Source organism: Harmonia axyridis, chromosome 7, assembly GCF_914767665.1.
Source record: "Harmonia axyridis chromosome 7, icHarAxyr1.1, whole genome shotgun sequence".
NCBI lineage: Eukaryota > Metazoa > Arthropoda > Insecta > Coleoptera > Coccinellidae > Harmonia > Harmonia axyridis.
This window is the reverse complement of record NC_059507.1, coordinates 9,825,971-9,848,650: the sequence shown is the minus strand read 5'-3', so window position 1 is coordinate 9,848,650 and position 22,680 is coordinate 9,825,971. Positions and strand designations below refer to the sequence as shown.

The 22,680-nt window shown below is 36.2% G+C and overlaps 1 protein-coding gene across 1 annotated transcript in view; it reads left to right on the top strand.

The window, feature by feature from the left end:
* Positions 1–14,939: 14,939 nt before the first annotated feature.
* Positions 14,940–22,680, top strand: part of LOC123684447 (cholecystokinin receptor-like) — a 128,897-nt gene continuing 121,156 nt past the window's right edge. The window contains exon 1 of the mRNA XM_045623719.1: positions 14,940–15,056. The gene's annotated coding sequence lies outside the window, so the exon portion shown is untranslated. The remainder of the gene's footprint in view (positions 15,057–22,680) is intronic.

Sequence of the window (22,680 nt, the reverse complement as noted above, 5' to 3'; positions counted from 1 at the left end):
GATGATACGACAGCAGAGCGTCGCTTGTTATCAGACATCTAACCGCTAATGCTGCTCTTCCTCCCTGGGACCTCTCATCACACGTTCCATGGGCAACACACTAATAGGCGCACTGTTTATTCCGTTTTCCTTTTTGGTTCTCTGATTTCAAACTAGGGATTTGTTTGGCTATACTTTCAGTAACTTGTATGGAGAGGAGCAATAGGTAGTCTTTTGTGATATTCAATTATCATATTAGGTTGGGAAGAAAGTATTTCAATGCTTTACAAAAAGTTTTTAAATCATCCAATTTGAATCGAATATACGCCGTCCTGTTCGAGAACTTATTGCCAACAAGAATCCAACATCATAATAACCCTCTTGAAGAATCCCTTGTCCCTATTCGCCAAAAACTCCTACAACCAATCTTCATAGGTCTGAATTGAGGCCAAATTTGAACCCTCAAGTTAGTTGACGATATACAAGAGCAGGTGGTAGTCACTTAGAGCCAGGGTGAAAGCAATAAATTTCCCATATGAGCTTCATGAGCTTCTGACTTATGTGCAGCCAGATAGATATTATCCTGATGAAAGACGATTCTTATACTTTTCTCCAATACTGGCTGCTTATGTTTGATTGGCAGCTTCAAACCACAGTAGAGGTTTGACCATAGGAGAGCAGACCATGCTAATCCCGCCTATACCACAGCCACACCTTCCCGCCATCAATCCTGGCTTGGTCATGGTCTGGGCTCCACTTGAAATTGTCGTAAGTAACCTATTTTTCATCTTCAGTTACAATCCGCTTCAGAAATGGGTCGATTTTGTTTAGCCGATGATAAGTCAATCCAAAAGGTTTTTTGGGGCAGCTAAACATTGGGCACACTCAACAACCTAAAAATATAACAGTTCATCACTAAAGCTGCGTTTACGCTGAGCGCAATTCCCTTTCGAAACTATTTCGCGAGGGAATTGCGCCTAGTGTGGACGCTCCCCTACCTTCACATGATAGCGGTGTGTGGGCCATCGCTGCGAGCTAGAGCTCAGTGAAATCTAAAGATTTCGCTCATCCAGATTCGCTTAGTTTAAATGTGGCCCCACTCAATTGCACGAGGAATGCATCAACAAGAGTACTCTATAGAAATCCAATCAACAAGAATTATTTGAACGGAGATCAAAGAGGAGATGTGTGGAAGGAAATTAGTTCTGAACTTAGCTTTTCAATTTGTATAGGAAGTAGAACTGGAGGCATCTCGCTTAATAGCTCAACCCACTCGCGCAAGTTTTCGCACTGAATTGCGCTCTGGTTTAAGTAGTGCGAAATTTCACTCGAGACGAGTACGTTTCTCCCGATTGATTTCGCGAAGGAGTATCGTTTTTGTGAATGAAATTTTGTACTCTTTAATACTCTAAATAGGACTATCAACATTGTTAGGTAGAAAGATAATTGTCGAAAATTAAATGTCATTCATTTACTGATCGTCATCTCAAGTTATAATAAAGGATGCTTTTTTTAGAGCTATAGAACTGTAAATTGCAATAAAACAACGATGGATTATTAGATTGACATGAATTTCATTTATCCGCAAGATAATCTTGTGGTTTTACATTTTAAATATGATTTCTGGCATATGACCGCCACGGCTGGCTCGGATGTAGTCCAATCTGGACGTCCAATTTTCGATGACTTTTTCCAACATTTGTGGCTGTATATCGGCAGTAACACGGCGAATGTTGTCTTCCAAATGGTCAAGGGTTTGTGGCTTATCCGCATAGACAAATGACTTTACATAGCCCCACAGAAAGTAGTCTAGCGGTGTTAAATCACAAGATCTTGGAGGCCAATTCACAGGTCCAAAACGTGAAATTAGGCGGTCACCAAACGTGTCTTTCAATAAATCGATTGTGGCACGAGCTGTATGACATGTTGCGCCGTCTTGTTGGAACCACAACTCCTGGACATCATGGTTGTTCAATTCAGGAATGAAAAAGTTGGTAATCATGGCTCTATACTGATCACCATTGACTGTAACGTTCTGGCCATCATCGTTTTTGAAGAAGTACGGACAAATGATTCCACCAGCCCATAAAGCGCACCAAACAGTCAGTTTTTCTGGAAGTAACGACATACACTTGAGGATGAGCTTCACTCCAAATGCGGCAGTTTTATTTGTTGACGTAGCCATTCAACCAGAAGTGCGCTTTACCGCTGAACAAAATAAAAAGGACGTAGTGCGCGATACGTATTCTGCACAGAACCATTATTTTCGAGATGAAATTGCACTATTTGCAAGCGTTGTTCAGGCGTGAGTCTATTCGCGATAAATTGCCAAACCAAACTGAGAATATGTCACTTGTCAGCTGTTGAATCGGTCGCCATCTTGAACAGAAATGCCAACTTAAAGTTATATACCTCGAGAAAAAACACCCGTTACATTCGATCGTTCAACAACGACAAAAAATTATTGTATCAATCAAAAGAAGGATAAAATAGTATTGTGCTGCAAATATTCTCTGGAAAACATGCATCCTTCGGGTCTAGAAATACTCAGTTTTCCACCGAACTTTCCACCCATGAATCTCATTTAACATCTCCGGTTTTCCCAACTCACCTTGACCTGACGTAAGTATACATAAAGAGTCACATTTTTCAAGTGTAATCAAATGTTAAGGATAAGTCGCAAAAGATGCCATTTCATCCCCCTCTGAAGACCTATAAACACCTTCCTCTTGGAAACCTTCAACGCATTTTCACTCCGTCGATTTACGCCACAGCATCTCGGGAAACACAATGATGATATCCGTCTTCATATACCTGCCTAGCGCCACGGATGTCAGATCCTTCGAATACGCCAGGGCAAATGATATCGTATAGTCATATTTCGGAGATGAATGCAACAAAGTTTGGCCGAACAGGCGATGGGCAAGTACACACAAAGTCCATTATTATTAGCGAGTTCTGATACTCCTATTTTCATTTATTACCTACCTTGTAGTTTCCTACTCATTCCCAGAGGGTTCTATTAGAGTTGAGTGATACCGATCTTGACATTCAGCAGGAACTTTCTCTCTATTTTCAATGTAATTCATTGTTCCTATTATCAAAGCAATCGTTCTTCGAATAGAGCGCTAGATCATTTCGTCACAATGACTATTTTTCGAATTTAAATCCAGGATGTCGAAGTGAAATTGGTTTTGCCCCCCCTTTCATAAACCCTTTAGCTCTCTAACGAAAAAAATCCATAAATATTGATCGGGTGAAATGATTAGTATATTTCAAAAGCCCTATTTCATTGGTCTATCAAGTGAGGTGTGAGCAAAGTGCCGTGAGAAATAATATTTCTCACAGTATGATCAATACATAGTTTTGAAATCGAGTAAGATATGAAGAATACGCTACTTTTCATAGCAGTTGTAGGAAATACTATATTCTGCAACAAGTGGGGAAAGTCCAAATTTTCTCACGAGTGTGGAAGTTTGTGGCCCGAGCATAAAAGGCTAGTGCCCCAAACACACGAGTGAGAAAAGGACTTTCTCCACATGTTGCATACTATATTTGTCCTAGAACTGCACAAATTCAAATAATTCATGTAATGTATCTAATTCAAATCAAAATGGCGTTCGTTGACAGTATTTGTTTTTTTTTCCTTCATATGTGCTAGGCTTCATTGGCTTATCTACACAACGATCATTTCATTATTTATTAGACTCTATCAAATTCATTAACCACCACCAGACATGCACAACATCCATGACCTAGCCGGGATTCGAACCCGGTACCCTCGGCACCACAGTCAACCTCCCAGTCGACCATACTACCGAAGTAGTTCACAGTATTTGTTAATTTCTTGCATTTCCATAGAAATGACTTCTCGAAAGTTATTAACTTCTACTTGACAGTTCAATAATATTTTAATATTATTGTGTCAATTTATTTCTAGCGCTTCTAGGAATGTTGAGCCATAACTTTTTCGGTATGGTTAATTTCACAATTATTGTTGAACGTATGCCCTAATTCTAATTAGTCATTGGAATATGCTGTTAACGAAATTCGTTAGATTGTAATTGATTTTGCTCAGAAAAAAGTTTTCTCTTTGTCCAATATATATTTTTCATTATATTTTGATGTGATATTTTTATTGTGTTTGATGAATTTACTGAGGTTCTTAAATTATTTTTATTTTTAATATATGTGGCTGAATTTTTTGAAAAATTCCGTATATTGATTTGAGATATTTCAGAAGGGAATAATAAATAATCTGTAAAATTTGCAGTATTAGGATATGTAAAAGCAATAATTGAAGTAGAAGCATTGGTAAATAACAGCCTCTACATAAAGAATGGTATTGTTCTGTTTTCGTTTTGGTCAAGAAATAAAGTGTAAAGTAACAGGTCAATTGAAAAGTCCCCGGTCTACCATAGTAAAATACATGTTTTTTGTCAAAATTTCACTTCAAAATAGGCCTCAGTTTCGACGATTACTTCTCCATTGGCGCTAAATTTCTTTCCAGCGAGCATTCTTTTGAGGTCTGAGATCAGGAAAAAGTCGCTGGGGGCCAGATTTGGCGAATACGGTGGATGCAGAAGCAATTCGAAGCCCAATTCATGCAATTTTGCCATTGCTTTCATTGATTTGTAACACGGCGCATTGTCTTGATGAAACAGCACCCTTTTTTCTGCAAATGGGGACGTTTTTTAACGATTTCATTATAAGATTTTATATTTTCGATACTTAAAGTTGCTTGCAAAAAATAGTTATGCCATAACCTTTCTAGAAATCCCTTTCTTGCAATGCTTGTAAAGTATTCCAACAATCTAACTCAAAATAGTGAGCAGCGTCCTTCTGATATATACAAATTTTATCTATTTTCGGGTAACAAACACAAGGATGCTGTTCAGTTTTTGCCACATACTGTCTGATACTGTCAAAGAAACATTTTCTTCGGAATTAATTTTCGTTTAACACTCAGAGAAATGAACATAGTTAACGTAATCGGCAAAATCAGAGTCGAATTGAAACCACATAAATAAATTTGACAGCGCTATGGTGCCTCGATTTGAATTTTTTTTCCTTTGTATGTGCTTGGCTACTTAGGCCATCTGCACAGCGAACATTTCATCAACTATAAGACTCTTATAAAAATTATTAACTATATCTTAATCACCACTCTTGACATCCATGACCTAGCCGGGATTCGAACCCGGTAACTTCGGCACCACAGACAACTCTTCAGTCTACTGTGCTACCAAGTTAGTCCTCGATTTCAATGATAAATTGGTTGTTCTATGGAATTACATAGTGAAGTATTGATAGTAGGTACACAGACATTGAATTGAAAAAATAAAGTTGTGACCTTATTCAGATGGTGGCTGAATATTTTTCTATTCGGTTGCCCTAACAATCATGCATTAATAAAAAACTATACCATTAAAATGAATTAATGATTCCGTGTACGTAAAATTGAACTGGTATACCCTATGATGTCGGCGGAAAATGTCATTTGAAAATATTTTAAAACAGCACGCAAGAAAAAGTGAGTATGAAGTCTAGTAGATATACCTAACAGAGTAAAAGATCACTTTCTGAAGTTATACCTTGGATGACCCCTTACAGCAATATACGGAAAATTGAAAGAACGGTACGCAGTTTTCATCTATTAGTTCAGTCGGAAAATCAATAAGCATTCTACGAGGTTTTCCTGTACTTTAGCTTGGAACTTTGTTCGAAGAATTCGCTTCAGAGGCCAACCGTGAGATGTCGCTGATAGTGAGTCTCTATGAAATTGAATCGATTGTTGACTATCAGCAGAATTTTTGATTCATTATTTTTAATGACATCAGCGTATGAAACATAACAATTCTTCTTGAATATGTTATGATATATTATGAAATGTACCGGGTTTTTCACCATTATTTGAGCCCCCCTTTAACTTTGTTACTAGAAGAGGAACAAAAAAAAAGTTTTCTACAAAAGTTTTACGAAATTTACTAGTGTTTCCTAAAATGATTTCACAAAACGAAATATATACAGAGTGAGCAACATATTGATATCAACTTCATTTTTTCAAATCGAACACCCTGTATATTTTTCTATATTTGACTAGCTCTTTTTCCCCTGACTTCGAATATATAACAAAAACCCCTTACCCCTTTTTTGAGTTATCTCGTTGGCAACGTTATGACATACGTTTCTCACTAAAAATTGGAATTGGATGATTTGGATGCAACTCTATATGTATATTCTCTCCTTGTAGCTTTCTTATTTATATTGTTCTTCACATAAAGTGAATATATTTCAAATTTTTCCGCTTCTATAGTGTATATTCGATGAATAGTTTCATTCAATGACAAACGTATGTCATATATGCTAACTCAAAAAGGGCACTTTGAATTATCGCAGCCTTCCACTTGAAAACTGATCACTTAGCTTGACAGGTGGTTCTTGAAATTTGAAAGTCTGTGGTACTCAGAATAAGTGAGATAGGCCAAACATATGTAATATATTCGAAATCAGGGGAAAAAGAGCTAGTGAAATATAGAAAAATATACAGGGTGTTCCATTTGAAAAAAATAAAGTTGAAATCAATGTATATATTTCGTTTTGTGAAATCATTTTTAAAAACACTAGTCGATTTCGTGAAACTTTTGTAGAAAACATTTTTTTGTACCTCTTTTAGTACTTAAGTTAAAGGGGGGGTCAAATTATGGTGAAAAACCTGGTACAGTGAAGTGTAAAGTCTTCATGCAGTATGTCGTTCTGACTGCTCGTCTTACTTCAGAACTTAAAATATTGTTTATTATTGATTTCTGCATCGAATATTCGTTTATAACTCCATTTTAGAAACAACCAGTATACAGGGTGTATCTGAATAACACTGAAAAAAGGAAGGGGGTGATTCTATGATGAAAATTAAGATGGGTATATGGTATAACATTTTTTTGAAAAACCTCTGAAGATTAAACAAAACAAATTTCAACAAAAATCATAATTTTATTGTTGATATTCGACAGAAAAAAGACGTATAGACGAAAAGACGATTCGCGGACTAGAATAAAACGAGTCGCGAACGAATTAAAGACGAGACGATCCAAACTTAAAGTAAGATGAAGACACGATATTCGAGTAATTAACATGTAGTATCCAGTTATTGTTCCCTGTAAATAATTGAGATGGTCAACAGGATGCTTGGAGACCTATTAGTTTCTTCAAGTGTCGAGGGCATGACGGTTTCAATGATTTACAGAGAACGAATTGTTATTGTACATATAATGTAAAAAGGATGTGTAATTCTTCGGGGTGTCGAAGATGTGTCATGCCGATTGTAAAACTTAAGAGATTTACTGAGGTTAGGAAAGATCGAAGACCAGACGGTTGTACCAGGTGTGTCACATCTGTGTATCAGGTTCTAGTTCTTCGAGAATATTCGATTTCCAGGAATCCGCGATGAGCTTTGTGGGCGGTACGGCAAACGTCTTATTGGACTAGGGGTGGTACTTGGTACTTTCCCCCGATATCGGGGTGATGCTAGGAGTGTAGTCAAGTTGGAAGAAGGGAAGTCGATAGCCAGAGAAGAGTTCAGTCTAAGTGAGCTTAAGTCGAAGCTAGGTTCAGAGTTAGTTATCGGTCCGTTGAGGCTCTAAAAAAAGACGTATAGACGAAAAGACGATTCGCGAACTAGAATAAAACGAGTTGCGAACGAATTAAAGACGAGACGATCGAAACTTAAAGTAAGACGAAGACGGGATATTCGAGTAATTAACATGTAGGATACAGTTATTGTTCCCTGTAAATAATTGAGAATGTCAACAGGATGCTTGCAGACCTATTAGTTTCTTCAATTATCGAGGGCATGACAGTTTCAATGGATTTACATGGAACCAATTGCTTCTTGTAAAAAGGTCAAAGGAAGTGTTAATTCTTCGAGATGTCGAAGACATGTCGGGTCGATTACTCGATTGTAAATCTTAGGAGATTTACTAGGGTTAGGAAAGATAGAAAACAAGACGGTTGTACCAGATGTGTCACATATGTGTATCAGGTTCTAGTCCTTCGAGAATATTCAATTTCCAGGAATCCGCGAAGAGCTTTGTGGGCGGTATGGCAAAACTCTTATTGGACATGGGGTGGTACTTGGTACTTTCCCCCGATATCGGAGTGGTGCTAAGGGTGTGGACAAGCCGGAAGAAGGGAAGTCGATATTCAGGGGAGGTCAGTAAGTTCCAGCTGGTGGACAGTTCAAGTTAAGTCTAAGACGAGTTAAGAGCAAGTTCGGTCGGTCAACTTAAGACGTTCGACGTAAAGACGGTTCGCGGACTAGATTAAGACAAGTCACGAACGAGTTAAAGACGAGACGACCGAAACTAGAATTAAAGACGAAGACGTGATATGCTTAGACGTTTCGAGTAATTAACACTCGAGTTCAACACGAAATTCAGTACCGTATCTACTGCGCTTGTACTGAAGAGTGGCTTTGTAAATATATGTAAATAATTAAAAAGAGTTTAATTATTACAAATCCAACCAAAGTCATGGAGGAGAAGTGGAATCATACCTCTAGACAATCGATTAACCAAGCCTACAAACGTTCGACGAGTTTTAGACGAAATTCAGTACCGTATATACTGTATTTGTACTGTAATATCGTGGCTTTGTAAAAAGACGTGTAAAATTAAAAGTGTTTAATTACAAACCAGAGCAAAGTCACGGAGAAGAAGAAAAGAAAGGCCGAGTAATCGAATCATACCTCTAGGCGATCGATTAACCAAGCCTACACAATGCATTGCAATTCCGGAAAATTCCACTTCCGGAATCGTTAAAGAAAATCATAAAGCATAATTAATCTTCCTTCGTCATGGATATGAACCATCAAAATAAGAGGCCTTTCTTTCGACTGTCAGTCGATTGAACGATCCTATCTGAACTTCTCCACCTTCAGCCCTTCATCAAATCTCCTCTCGATTAATTTCATCTAAGCCGTTCACCAAATGAATTCTTGTAAATAAATTATGTGAGACTAAACGCTTTAGTCGTATCTCGGGTAAGGGTAGAATCGAATTAGCGAGTAAAATGAGGCCTTTCTCTGCCAAATTCGAGTTTTTTTTTCCACAGTAACGTTCAGATCAGATTGCACTCAAGGGTGTGAAAACGAAATGGTTGGTGGGGATTGGTTTCGAGGACTTAAAACGCAGCCGGCTGCCTTGATATGTTTCAAGGTTTCGTTGAAAATTTACCCTAAACTTTTATGCACTTCGGGAGTGCCGGATATTCAACATCATTCCCAGACTTGTGGAAATATGATATATGAGCTACCCCATTTCGGATGAGAGAGTTTCGTCTAGTTTCAGAAGTAACAAACAAAAATAAAAAAATCACCTCTCTATTCAATTTCATATTCCACTGAATTCTTTACGTTTTCTTCAAGGATTACTGGCTGCGTAGTCCTTTAACTCCAAGAAAAGGCTTTGCACAGAACCATGTACTTTTCACATTCGAAGCTATAATAAATGCCCTAAATAAAAATAAAAAATTAAAAAGAGGCTGGCTTGCTTCAATATAACATGATAATAGCCAGAAACTTTCTACCTTCATCGAATCTGGAAAATGGTAAATGAAATAAGCGATGGAATGAATCTATAATAACATTCAATGAGTAATTTTAGGACTCGATCTCTATACAATAAAATAGAAGGTCAAACTTAAAGATCTTTCGAATATAGGATGAAGGAATATTAATATCTAACCATGGAAAATTCCAACTACCAGTATATTTAGGACACCGGACACAATTTTGAACGAAGTTCTAATGTTCTCCCCATTAGAAATTCAAGGTATATATTGAACCTTTCAAAAGCATTGGAAGTAAATAGGTATATGATAAAAACATATTTTATTCAACGACCAGACAGACCTGAATAAAAACTATTACCGAGACTTTTTGCATGATATTCTGGAAGATTCAGAAATGCCACGTTTTACCTTCTATGTTTTTATGTGAATTGATGTTAAATAGAAAGATAATCTAATGAAATCTAGTTGACGAAACGATTGTAGTTCTCAATGAATTATTGGATATTCTCAAACATTATAATTAGCCTCCTTCTATTTTTCGTTGTTTTTACTGACTGAGAAACAAGAGTATCGTAAATTTGGTGTACCGCAGCCACTATAAACATTCCACTTTTAAACACACTTCTAAAAAGTTCAACGGATATTATGAATAAAGTTTTTTCTTCGAATGTACCGAACGTAAGCGAGTTCATTGTTTCTTTTCATTCGTACTCAGTCGGTGAGAAAACAAGTTTTCACAAGAATTTCCACTACATTGGACTTGAGACTATTCTGGCTCTCGCATTTCATTCATGCGAACCTACCTTAACCTTTCAGCGTCTCGATGCAATGAAGAGCCGTGAAAGGAAACAATAAACAAGAGATCAATGTATTGAATTGTTGAAAGTTGCAGTAGCGTACCCAAGGGGGGGATTAAGGAGATATATCCCGCTCAAGAGGAATATCCATTATATGTTACAACCTTATATATTACAATCTTATAATGAGTAAGAAAACTTTTTGGAGAAATTTTTTTTTCCTTATCCTCCCCCAAGACCTGGAGTGTTCCTCCAGAGGATTTTCTTATTGACCCTCTCCCATTGTTGGACCGCTGCTTTGTATTGGTCTTTTCCAAGCTACCAGAAGGGCTCAGGACCAACAGGTGTTTTTTCTATTTACTCTGAATCGTGATCAAAGTGACTTTTCACCGAGATCTATGATCTATTCCACAGTTCTACTGAATATGCTCAACGAAATAAATTGATATGAATTGTGATACAGTGACAAATTTAGATAGATCATATTCTAAATCTCAAAAATTTTTAATTAATAGACTTATGAAGAATAAGTACTAAATATTTTTGTACCAATTTTCATGCAAATAGCTGTTATGTTATGTATATTCCAAATAAAATTCGCTATATGGAGGAGGTTCGAAGTTTTCATACTATTATTCAATTTTCCCATTCTGAAACTGTGGAAATTGCAGGAGAGTCGAAATATGTTTCAGATTTGAAAAGTTTATTGAAAATAATAGACCAAAATGGGTTAAAATTGAATGAACCATATATCGAATGGTTTGAAGTAGCAATTATCAACGATAATGTGAACGTGGCTGAAAAACAAAGGAGAAGAATCGGCGTCAAGTATTTTCCATGTCAAGCATTTCAAACTGTAAATCTGCGAAGCTAATTAATTTTTCTCCGAAGAAAATAGAAAAATAAAGTGAGACGAAATCATTGATTTCATTCGTTTCCGCTTTGGATAATTCTCCTGTAATTTATATTGTTCAGCGAACAACTGATGCAGATTACTTATGCAGAAGTAAACACGCAAAAAAATTAAATTTCAACTGAATATATCCCCTAATGAAAAATCGCTGACAATGCTTTATGGATAACAAAGCTGAAAAAACACCATTAATAATCTTGAAATGGATTTCCGGAGAATTGTGTTACCATGATGGCGTAGGGAGCATTTAACCTTTGGTAGGGGAGGAAACCATTTACTTCAATTCTCAGAAAGCTGAGATCAAAAACGTTCTGAAGCATTTTCTTTTAAAATAAAATGATTTGCTTAATTAGATTTTTAGTAGTCGAGATGAACATCAGATATCTCGAGACTTGACGTCCGGTAAGTTTGGAATCTGAAAATTTATATTTTGCCAAAATTTTCACTATTTGATATAAATTCTTGATATATACTTTTTTATCCAAAAATATAATTCCAAATTGCTAAAATATCAGGAATTAGCCAACAAAAATCCTATATCTAATCAAAATCTATATAAATCGAGTAAAGGATTAATGAATTAATAAACTAAAATAACAAAACTTTTTGTTAATTTAGTATGGAGTTTCCTCAGTGAAATCAAAGAAAAAATTTCAAATAATGATGAAACAAACACACTACAAAAAAGATAACAATTTTGAATTTTTGAAGTAGGGAGAACAAAAAAAGCTCAATCATGTTTCAAAGTCGTTCAAACATTAACAAAGAAAAGGAAATTCAATATATATGACACTTTATTAGAAAGCAGTCCCAGTAAGGATCTGAGACTTTCAGTAATTACAGAACTTCAAGAAGGAATCGAATAACTCTCATCCTACATATATGTCGAGCAAAACTCTGAGATAATAAGGAACTAGCTGCCGGCGGAATGTAGAAAAAGAAGAATGATTCTCTTGTTAGGAGAAGAGTAAGTAGAACATAGCATTATGTCATTCCCACTGTCGGAAGTGATCATTAGATGATGGCAGCATAATTAATTGTTTCATTTCTTCAGGTTGAAATAACCTGAAGAAATAACAGCAATCATATTATCGATCCTTTTGATAATTATTCAGCGCTGTACATGTTTCACGTTGATATAACAGGCCAATTGAAAAGTCCCCAGGTCTACCATTGTGAAACATGTTTTTTTTGCACAATTCGATTTTATAATTCAACATAGTTGCCTTAGGGGGCGATACAGCGGTTATAGCGATCTTACAACTTTTCGATACCATTTTTTTAGTACGATTTGTCTTTCGCTTCAAAATAGGCCTCAGTTTCGACGATTACTTCTTCACTGGCGCTAAATTCCGCACCAGCGAGCATTCTTTTGAGAACAGGAAAAAATCGCTGGGGGCCAGATCTGGCGAATACGGTGGATGCAGAAGTAATTCGAAGCCTAATTCATGCAATTTTGCCCTTGTTTTCATTGATTTTTGGCACGGCGCAATTTCTTGATGAAACAGCACCTTTTTTTGTTCAAATAGGGCCGTTTTTAAACGATTTCATCCTATAAACGATCCAATAACGTTATATAATAATCGCTGTTAATGGTCAGACCCTTTTGGAGATAATCAATGAATATTCTATCTTGCGTATCTCATAATACTGATGCCATAACCTTTTCAGCTGACTGTTGTGTTTTTCCTCGCTTTGGATTCGGTTCATTGTATGCAGTCCACTCAGCTGACTGTCGATTGGACTCCGGAGTGAAATGATAGAGCCATGTTTCATCCATTGTCACATATCGACGCAAAAATGCAGGTTTATTGCATTTAAACAGCTTCAAACACTGCTCAGAATCATTAAATCGTTGCTTTTGATCGATTATGAGCTAGCGCGGCACCCATTTTGCACACAGCTTTCTCATGTTCAAATATTCGTGAATGATATGATGTACACGTTCAGATGATATCTTCACAATGTCTGCTATCTCGATCAACTTCCCTTTACGGTCATTTGAAATTATTTTGTGAACTTTTTTGTTTTTTTTTCGTCGGTGAGAGCCTTTTTTGGGCGTCCACTGCGTTCGCCATTTTCGGAGCTCATTTCACCACGTTTAAACTTAGCATACCATACTAGTGTTGCGGCTTAGTATTGGCGGTTTGGAGATTTCTATTGCAGGAAATATTGATAAACGAAGTGGAGTTGGAAAGCCTTATTTGGTTTTTGAGAATCAATGACGAAATGCTGGCCGCAAGGCGGCAAGCAAACTGTGCCGAATTGCCGCCCCTCAAATAACGGTCGCTTCACTGTTTGACCTCTAACGTCATTTGCCCAAATTCAACATTGTTAACTGTACTCTTTCAACAAAAAAAATTCTATTGATTTTGTCGGACCAGCAACTGTAAGGAAATTTTCAGGAAATATTCGGGCATTAGAGGAAAACATTTCCATTTTCTCATTACAGTCGAAATCGACAAACAAAATTCATTGTTTGGAGAACTACCATTTCGAGTTATTCCGGAAAATTCGAAGCAGTTGCATAAAAAAACTCAAAGTACAACAGTTAAAAGGACATAATACAAAAGAAATGTTGAAGATACAAAAAAATATACATACAAGGGATGTCCACATTTAGAGTAATTCATTAAGAGCCAGGATATTTATGTCCTAAGAGTACTTTCAATGAACCCCGTCTTTTGAACCAGAATGTTTCGATTTGGTTGTTTCTATTGGCTAAAATAGTCCACGTTCCACCGGGTGCTGTTTTGGTAACTCTTATTGGCTGCAGCCACGTATATCTATCACTTCTTTATTATATTTCTCATGACTTACACCAGAATGGTCCATAGGGGATTAATGAAATGAGAATCTCAGTACATACATTGCTGAAGAGAAATAGAACAATGAGGAAAAAAATAGAAACAAGTAATTAATCATCTAAAAGAGGGCATTTCATATGTCGCTTGAATTGCTATTGAAGAACTATGGCCAAATTCAGGGCTGGTGCGAGTGATTTTGTTGCCTGAGGTTATTAATTTTTCTTTGCTCCTGCTAAAGAAGCATCAATAAAAACATTACCTCCACAATAGGCACCCACTCAAAGAAAAAAAAAACATTACGATTATTGTTCCTTGTCTTTGTTCACAAAGATACAATATTTCAATATAAAATGATTTCATCCTTGTTTCGATGAGGCTAATAGGGAATTCTGCTTGTATTGGTTGGGCAATCACGTGTTTAGTAAAGTGTCGCGGCTTTGTGAAGGCGGTTTGGAGATTTTTATTGCAGGAATATTGACAATCGCAGTGGAGAGGAACAACCTCATTTGGTTTTTGAGAATCAAGGATGAAATATGAAAGGAGGCCAACAAACTGTGCCGAATTGCCGCCTTTCAAATAGAGCTTTACTCTTCTTATAAGAGAAATTTTATTGATTTTGTCGGAACAGCTACTGCACGAAAAAATTCAGGAAATATTCGGGCATTAGAGGAAAACACTCCATTTCCATTTTCTCATTACAGTCGAAATCGCCAAACAAAATTCATTGTTTGGAGAACTACCATTTCGAGTTATTCCGGAAGAATTATCGGATAATAGACAGTATCGAATAGACTCGATTTCCTTCCAACGCGCCTCCACTTTGACAGATTTCCCTCAGTAACTCTTGCTTCTCGCATGCTCCAACCTCTGGAGAGCGTAAAATTTCAGTTCAGTTTGCGTCAAGCGCTCTTTTGAAGGAGCTCTAGATGAAGGTGCAACTGGAAAAGTGTGCGGTTATTTTCTGAAGCGGTGCGAATGTTCGAAGCGATTGCGGTAAGACTGTTTTTTTGATGTTATTGAATCGGACATGATGAAAGGCCACAATTTGTCGTCAGTTCGGCATCTCTTTGATGATTGATATTCAATATAAAAGTCTTACGTCTACGCTTTGTTGCGTTTTCTTGTTCGATAGTTCAATCTTTTGGAAATATATATTTTTACCGGGGAAATTTATTTTATTATTATTCAACTCCAAGGAGGATACATTCATATCCAGACTGAATTGGAGGTGCAAACAATAATTAAAGATTTCCTGGATCATTTTCAAAAAAAAAAATTGACCATTGGCTTTATTTCCGAGATACAGGGTATTAAAGTTTAATTTTTCTCAAGTTTTCATTAACTATTCATTTTAACTTAGGCATAGATATTCCAATTTCAACTTTTTTATCATGTGATATGCTAACTTTGAATCCAAATCTACCGGGTGATCTTTTGTCTTAAACAATGCCCGCTTGTTCCATATAGAACCTTTTTTTTTTGGGGGGACCACTGGTAGTTTAGAAAAATGTAGAATGAAACTTTGTTCCAGTATTACACTTTTTGGTGTCTTGTAGTTTTGTCGTATATGCTAACGATTTCTAGAAAAAAAATACGAACAATTCTCTAGTAATCCTAAGAAAATCCAAATTTTCACAGAGATCCATAAGTAAGCTTGAATGAATGAAGTTATTAAAAGGATTAGTACGTATTTAGTCAATATTCAGCGATGATTGATAAAGATTCGATAAGCTGGTGTTATCATCACAAAAAAAATAGGACACCCTGTATCTCGGAACCAAAGCCTTTGCGTTTCCATGTTTATAGGACTTTTTTCTCAAAAATATTCAAGTAATCTCTTATTTTCCTTTGTAAATTCAACTTAGGAACACCCTCTATATTTAGCTTTCATTATGAGACATGCTAATTTGAATGCGAATCTATATGATGATATTTTTCCTGAAAGAGTGCCCACTCCTTTCATTCAGACTTTCTTTTGATGAACCACAGAAGAATCTCAAAAGAAACTCTGGTCCAGTAAAACATTTTGGTTTCTTGTAGTTTAGGCGTATCTGATACCGATTTCGAGAAAGAAATTTCAAAATGCCCTCTAATAATCCTCAGGAAAATTCAAATTATTATAATGACCCTGTTTCGATAAACTGGTTCAAGCATCACCAAAAAGTAAGACTACGAGAAACACCCTGTACATATTTCGAAAACAAATATTTTGCCCATGTTTATAGGACTTTTAATTTTCAAAATGATCCAAAGATTTTCTCATTTTGCTTCGTACATCCAATTCAGGACCACCCTGTATAAGGTAAGAACAATCGGTAATAAAAAATACTATTTTTTCGAGTAACTTGGTTCAAATTTCGTTATCAAACCTTTTTTGACAATACAGATTTGGTTTAACGTTGTCGTAAACAAAATTTTTTTCCATAACCCCTGAAGAAAATAAAGATCTAGGCCAATAAAAGTATGATTCAGATATTAAGAACAATCAGATTGATTGTTTTTTCTCTCAACAAAAGGAAAACTCCGATTACGCAACTGAAATTTTCGCGATACAATATTTTCATAAACTCGAATGTACATTTCTATGAACAAAAATTCTCCAATAATGATTTTAACCCAATCGCATACCGTTTTCAGTTTTAAATTTGAAAATTACATGTACTCAGTACGAACAGTATTGAAGCCTGCGAAAATCGATTGATTACATTCATGTGGTAGTAGAATAACGATGAGAATTAGTATCATCCCATTTGATGGATGGATATGAAAGCATTTTTCGGCTCTTTTAATATCTGCATTCAAATATGATTAAAAATTATTACAGAGTGCTATTTTTTTATTGATCGAAAAAAAATGAATTTCTGATTTCTTATTTATATTATAAATACCCTGTATATACACCATGTTTTTCAGTTCTGATGAACAATGCAAGCTAAAATCTGATTCTTAGAGTAAGTAGGTACTCACAAAAAAAAAGAAATAATTTTTTCATGCTGAGAGTTTCTATTTTAAGGGATTCAACATTTCAAAAATGATGAAAACTGAAATGACTTCTAAGAAATCCATTTTATTGTAAACTTCTAAAACAAGAAAAAAAAATTCGATTGTATGAGGAGAAGTGAAAAAACTGTACTACTGGATTCAAAGATCTGTTTCAAATTGAAAGATATTAATCAAAGAATTTCTCATTTTTTTCCCATTCTGAGAAAACCTCATCATCCTCCATACCATTTCTCCTTTCAGTTCGAATTACAATATTTATAAAAGCGGTGGTGAGGTATGAAGGAAAACATATTTCAAAAGATGTTGCCCTAGGGTGAAAGAAAAGCTGAATGAAAAATTTTAGGAAATTATCTCTTTTCTACCCTAAAAGATCCGCTCGTAATCGTAGATTTAGATCTTCTATTATGCAGTTCAGAGATTTTCCTAACGAGAAAAAGTATTCCCAAAGGGAGAGAGCCTATTCAATTCATGATTTCAAATGAATCAATAGGAAACCTAAAAACGGAATATGACACAGGGTAACTAGATATGATTGTCATATAGCAGTCAGTTTTGGAATGTTTTCATTCCTGCGTTCATATGCATACTGATCAGATTTGCAAATTCTGTCACAGAATTTATTGTTCTCCACATGACGACCCTTAAGAGGATCATGTCACATCCTGAAAACTCAATCACTTTGATATATGAGGGGGTTATTTAAATTCTGAAAACCGTCCAACCAGTTTTGTGAGAGGGGGTGGTGCTCATCAAAGCCTTTGAGTTGACTATTTGCAGGGCGCTGAGCGATTATTCTGCATATGACATAATAAAAGCAGCCCCGTATCTTATCTCTGAAGATGACAAGCATGTTGAATGTTCTGCTTGAAACGCTGAAAAAAAAATCAAAATTTTTTTTTATGAGTTGACTACGAATATTGGAGCATCTGAGACCCACAGTCTTATGAGATTCGATGAGTCCAAGGAGAAAAAAACATTGGAGGAAAACGAAAATGGAATTGTAGATTTAGAATTTAGAAACCCACAATTGAGAGCTGTTCAAAGAGGTGATTAGCTGAAGCGACTTAGAAAGCACAATTTACTAGTATACGGACTGGACATTAATGGTGGCACTCCTGAGGAACCAAAGGAGCCGGTGTTAAGTGGATTACTGCCACCTAATACCGAAACAGGGATATTTACAAACAGGATGTCTCCGAAAAAAGCCCTATTGTGATTGAATTAGAAAGTTTCAGGGGCAAGATCCAAGTCTGGAATCAGGCCTTCATGTTGGAGGGAACTGCTGTATTTTTTATCCAGACTCAACACAATAAAAGTGGCAAAAACATCGGATTTTGGTAGCTCGCATAAAACAGGCTGAAGAGATGAAGCGAATTGCAAAATCAAATGTCAAGTTTCCATTCTTGACGAAAAACCGTCTACAGCTGACCAATGACATTTCCACCGACTCAAGCTTGGGAAAACAGGTGGAAAAATACCAAAAACGAGGAATATTCAAAAATAAATGACTATTTGCATGATTTGATGATTTTTACATAAGCGTACAACTTTGCTTCCACCGTTTTTTTTTTTCCGGAATTAGAGGCTTTATTGTAAAAAACTTGTCATGCATTTATGATTCGAAGTATTATCCATCGCTGGCCACTTTTTCTCCCATTTTTTGGGCAGCGTATGAATACCGCGTTGAAAAATTTGGTCATCTTTTGAAGCGATACTCGAATCGAATCAATTATTCACTTCCTTATAAGACCAAAAATGCTGGTCAGCCAGGCCGTGTGCCATTGATCGAAATAAGTTATATACCGAGGGAGCAAATCTGAAGAATACGGTGGGTGGGGTAGAACTTCCCATTTCAACGTTTTAAGTATGTCTTCGTTGTTCATCATGCCAATTCTTGTTGCGTTTGGCACGAGTTTTGATCAAGTAATGCCTGCAATTCGGCATCTTCGAAAACTGTCTCTCTTCCACCGCCATACTGGTTTTCGACGTCAAAATCACCGTTCTTGAAGCGTTGAAACCACTCTCGGCACGTTCTTTCGGTAATAGCGGCCTCACCATAGTTATGTGAGAGCATACGATGAGCCTCAGCCGCAGATTTTTTCATATTGAAGCAAAAAATTAAAGCCTTCTGCAAATGACGAGCATTCGGCTCGTTAGCTGACATGTTTAATCGAGAATAACTCAATGATGCAGACACAAATCGACTAATATTTCGATGGCGTTTTGTTTACAACTACCTAAGTTTTCGAATTTACAAAATCCTGAGTATTCGCCGGTAGCACCACATTTATAGAAGGCTTCCAATCGCCTGCATGTAACTTCTGTCCAGGCTTCTACTCCATAAAGATGTGTGAAAAATACATAGCACTTCAAAACTTCTGCTCTCAAGTCTGTATTCAGATGCATATTGCATAAAGTATTCTTGAGGCGATTGGAAACTGCCCTAGACTTGTCTATTCGGTATATTATCTCTTGTGAGTGAACGCTCAGGTATGTTACCTTGTTGATTACTTCCAAAGAAATTTCATGATTTAGAATTTCGAGTTTTGAATTTATTTTCTTCACATTGCCGTTTTGACTTACTTCTAGTTGGAGAAGACGGAGACATATAATAGATATGATTGAATAAGAGATATACAAGTGTCATTTTATATCGACTGTATTCAATTCCTCGACTGTTAACCCTTCACAGAACTTCATCAGATATCCGATTTTCCATCAAGATGAGGAATGTAAAATAATTATTCTTGGGAATGTCTCAAGATAAGAGTAATCTGGTAAGTACATGGAGGCTCTGTAATTCATCAATGTCGAACGTCTTTCTAGCTCGACTGCAATTTCACGTTTCTCGAGTAAGATTATCTCACTCAATAAGAAGGTTTCTACTTCCGAACCTGCCGTGATACGTTGTTGACATATAGAAACGTTAGATTTTCATTCGCTTCTCTGAAAAATAGATTGTTTCAGGTCTCTACTCCTTCAAACCGATGTTTCACTTTTTCTTTTCCATTTGGCAAATGAAATGCCATCCATCATTATTCGACAAGTTGATATATAGGGAGAATGAAAATGAGAAATACATAGGCGTACAACTTCGCAAATACATAGGCGTACAAATTTAATTCCGCCTTTTTTCCGAAATTCGAGGCTTTATTGTAGAAAACTGTTTATACATTTATGATTCAAAGTATTGTCCATCGCTGACCACTCCTTTCTATCATCTTTCGCGTTGAAAACACTGGTCATCTTTTGAAGAGATCCACGAATCGATCCAATTTTTTATCTCTCCATTAGAAGTGCTGATCAGTCAAGCCGTGTGTCATTGATCCAAACAAGTGATAGTCTAAGGGAGTAACGCCTGGCAAATACGGCAGTTGGGGTAGTACTTCCTGTTTCAATGTTCCCAAGTATGTCTTGACCAGTTTCGCAACATGGGGTCGAGCATGATCATGCTGTAAAATCACTTTATTTTGTCTCTCGTTGTATTGCGGCCAATTGTCTTTCAATGCTCAGCGCAAACGCATTTATTGCGTTCGATAATAATCGCCTGTGATTGTTTCAGTCGGTTTTAAAAACTCATAATACACTGCGCCGAGCTGGTCCCACCAAATACTGAGCATGACCTTGAAACCGTGAATACTCGGTTTGGCCGTCAACGTGGAAGCATGGCCGGGATATCCCCATGATTTTCTTCGCTTGGGAATATCGTAATGAACCTATTTCCTTCTCTAATCACAATGCGATGCAGAAGCAGCTGTTCACAAGCAAACAAACGCTGGTCAACACCCAATTTCCTTATTGCTGAATCTTTTCGATGACTTTCAGGCGTTAATATATTTGAAATTCTTAGTTAAGGTCGGTACATTTTTGATTTAAAACGTGTCCAAATGAAGATTGTGAAATATAGTTACTAACTTTTCCATACTCGTCACCAAAGCCCTCTTTTCCATTTTGAGTATTGAAATTTTTGGATATCATATTATGAAAATTATTACCCTTTGTCCGATACTTATTGGTATTATTTTTTTTTACATCAATCAATAGTATCTTTGTCATGTTTGAGTTATGTTGAAATAGGAGTTGAAATAATGAACCATGGTGTAAAATTAGCAGTGTTTTGTTATATAAAGGTGTCACATTCCCTTTACGACTTCAAACGGTCGGTTTGCATGCATTTGGGTTAGAGTTTCGAATCCATTCATGACAATGCAATAAATCCATACCATAGAATTCCCCTTTATTGTTTCTCTGTTGAAATTTATGGTTGGCTAGTTAGAGTTATTGCTTATCAGTCCATTTGAAGAATATTGGCTGTGAAATTGACAATGAATGCGTTGCTCGGTTGTGTTTATGAGATTCGCTCAAAAATAGAGGAAAAAAATATAACTGTTCTTCATTTGAATTGCATTGAGTAAAAATTTAACATAACAGAGCTGAATAGAAATTTATTGAATACTATAACAGAAAAAATATTGAAAATATTCACTAAATCTGCATGTAGAAAGAAGCAAAAGGAGGACGTGGGTCTGTCATTTTATATATAAATATAACTTAATCTGTTCCCCCTATAGAAAGTGACGAAATTTGGACATCTCGCACTGTGCAACTTGAAACTGTGCGATTTACTTTACCGTAAACAGAAAACACGATCAACAACCAATACAGCAGCATTTGTGAAGTAAATTGCACGGCGATTAACCAATAAGAAAAAACCTTCAGTAGTTCTCACGGAAACGAATTGATAACATTATCAATTCTTGCCTCTATTCTATATAACAGGATCGGTCTAACACAAGTTTTGTAGACTCTTTCTTTCACTATCATGCTCAAATATTTGTTGTTCCATATTACATACGCTAAGCATCCTGAAATTCTATCAGCCTTGTTTACTTGGCTTCTCACTTCTCTTGATATGTCTTGATTTGCGAAAATCTCGGTTATTGAAGACCATAACCTGCTCTATGGGTTTTGGTGTCCACCACTAGCTCGCATCTGAAGGTTACTTGTTAATTACTATCGATTTGGTATTTTCTATGGTATGCTCATGTTCAATTGTTTACTTATGGTATGAGGTGCATATAGGAAAGTGTGTTTGTTGATTGTTTTCTGATATAATAACGGCATCATGAGCATAACATTATATTTTAATTACACCCATATGCACTTTATAGCGTGGGACCGATTTCAATTATTTGATCCATTACTGAGTTGAACATTGAAGGACTTAAAAAATTCCCTTGTATAGTATCCTGGCGATACATCTTCGGATATGTTGCCGCTTACTAAGATTGTTACTGAGTGTTGTTGTTTATAAGTTTGTTTGGAATATCTTTGCTTTACATTAGTTCCACTTCATGAAAAGCTGTAATAAGAGTTATGAAACACATAAATGCCTGTTTAGCATATTCAATGGATTGTTCCACTATTTGCCTTATAATGAATATGGAATCTATTTTGCGCCAACCTTGCTCCTCCTGTGATATACAACAGTCTTCAGTCCTTATATCCTTATATCCACCATCATTTTGGTGAATAATTTCTTTGTCACTTCTTTCAATTATTGAAAATTTTAATTGAATGAATGACATAGCTATAAAAAATGAATGAGAAGAAA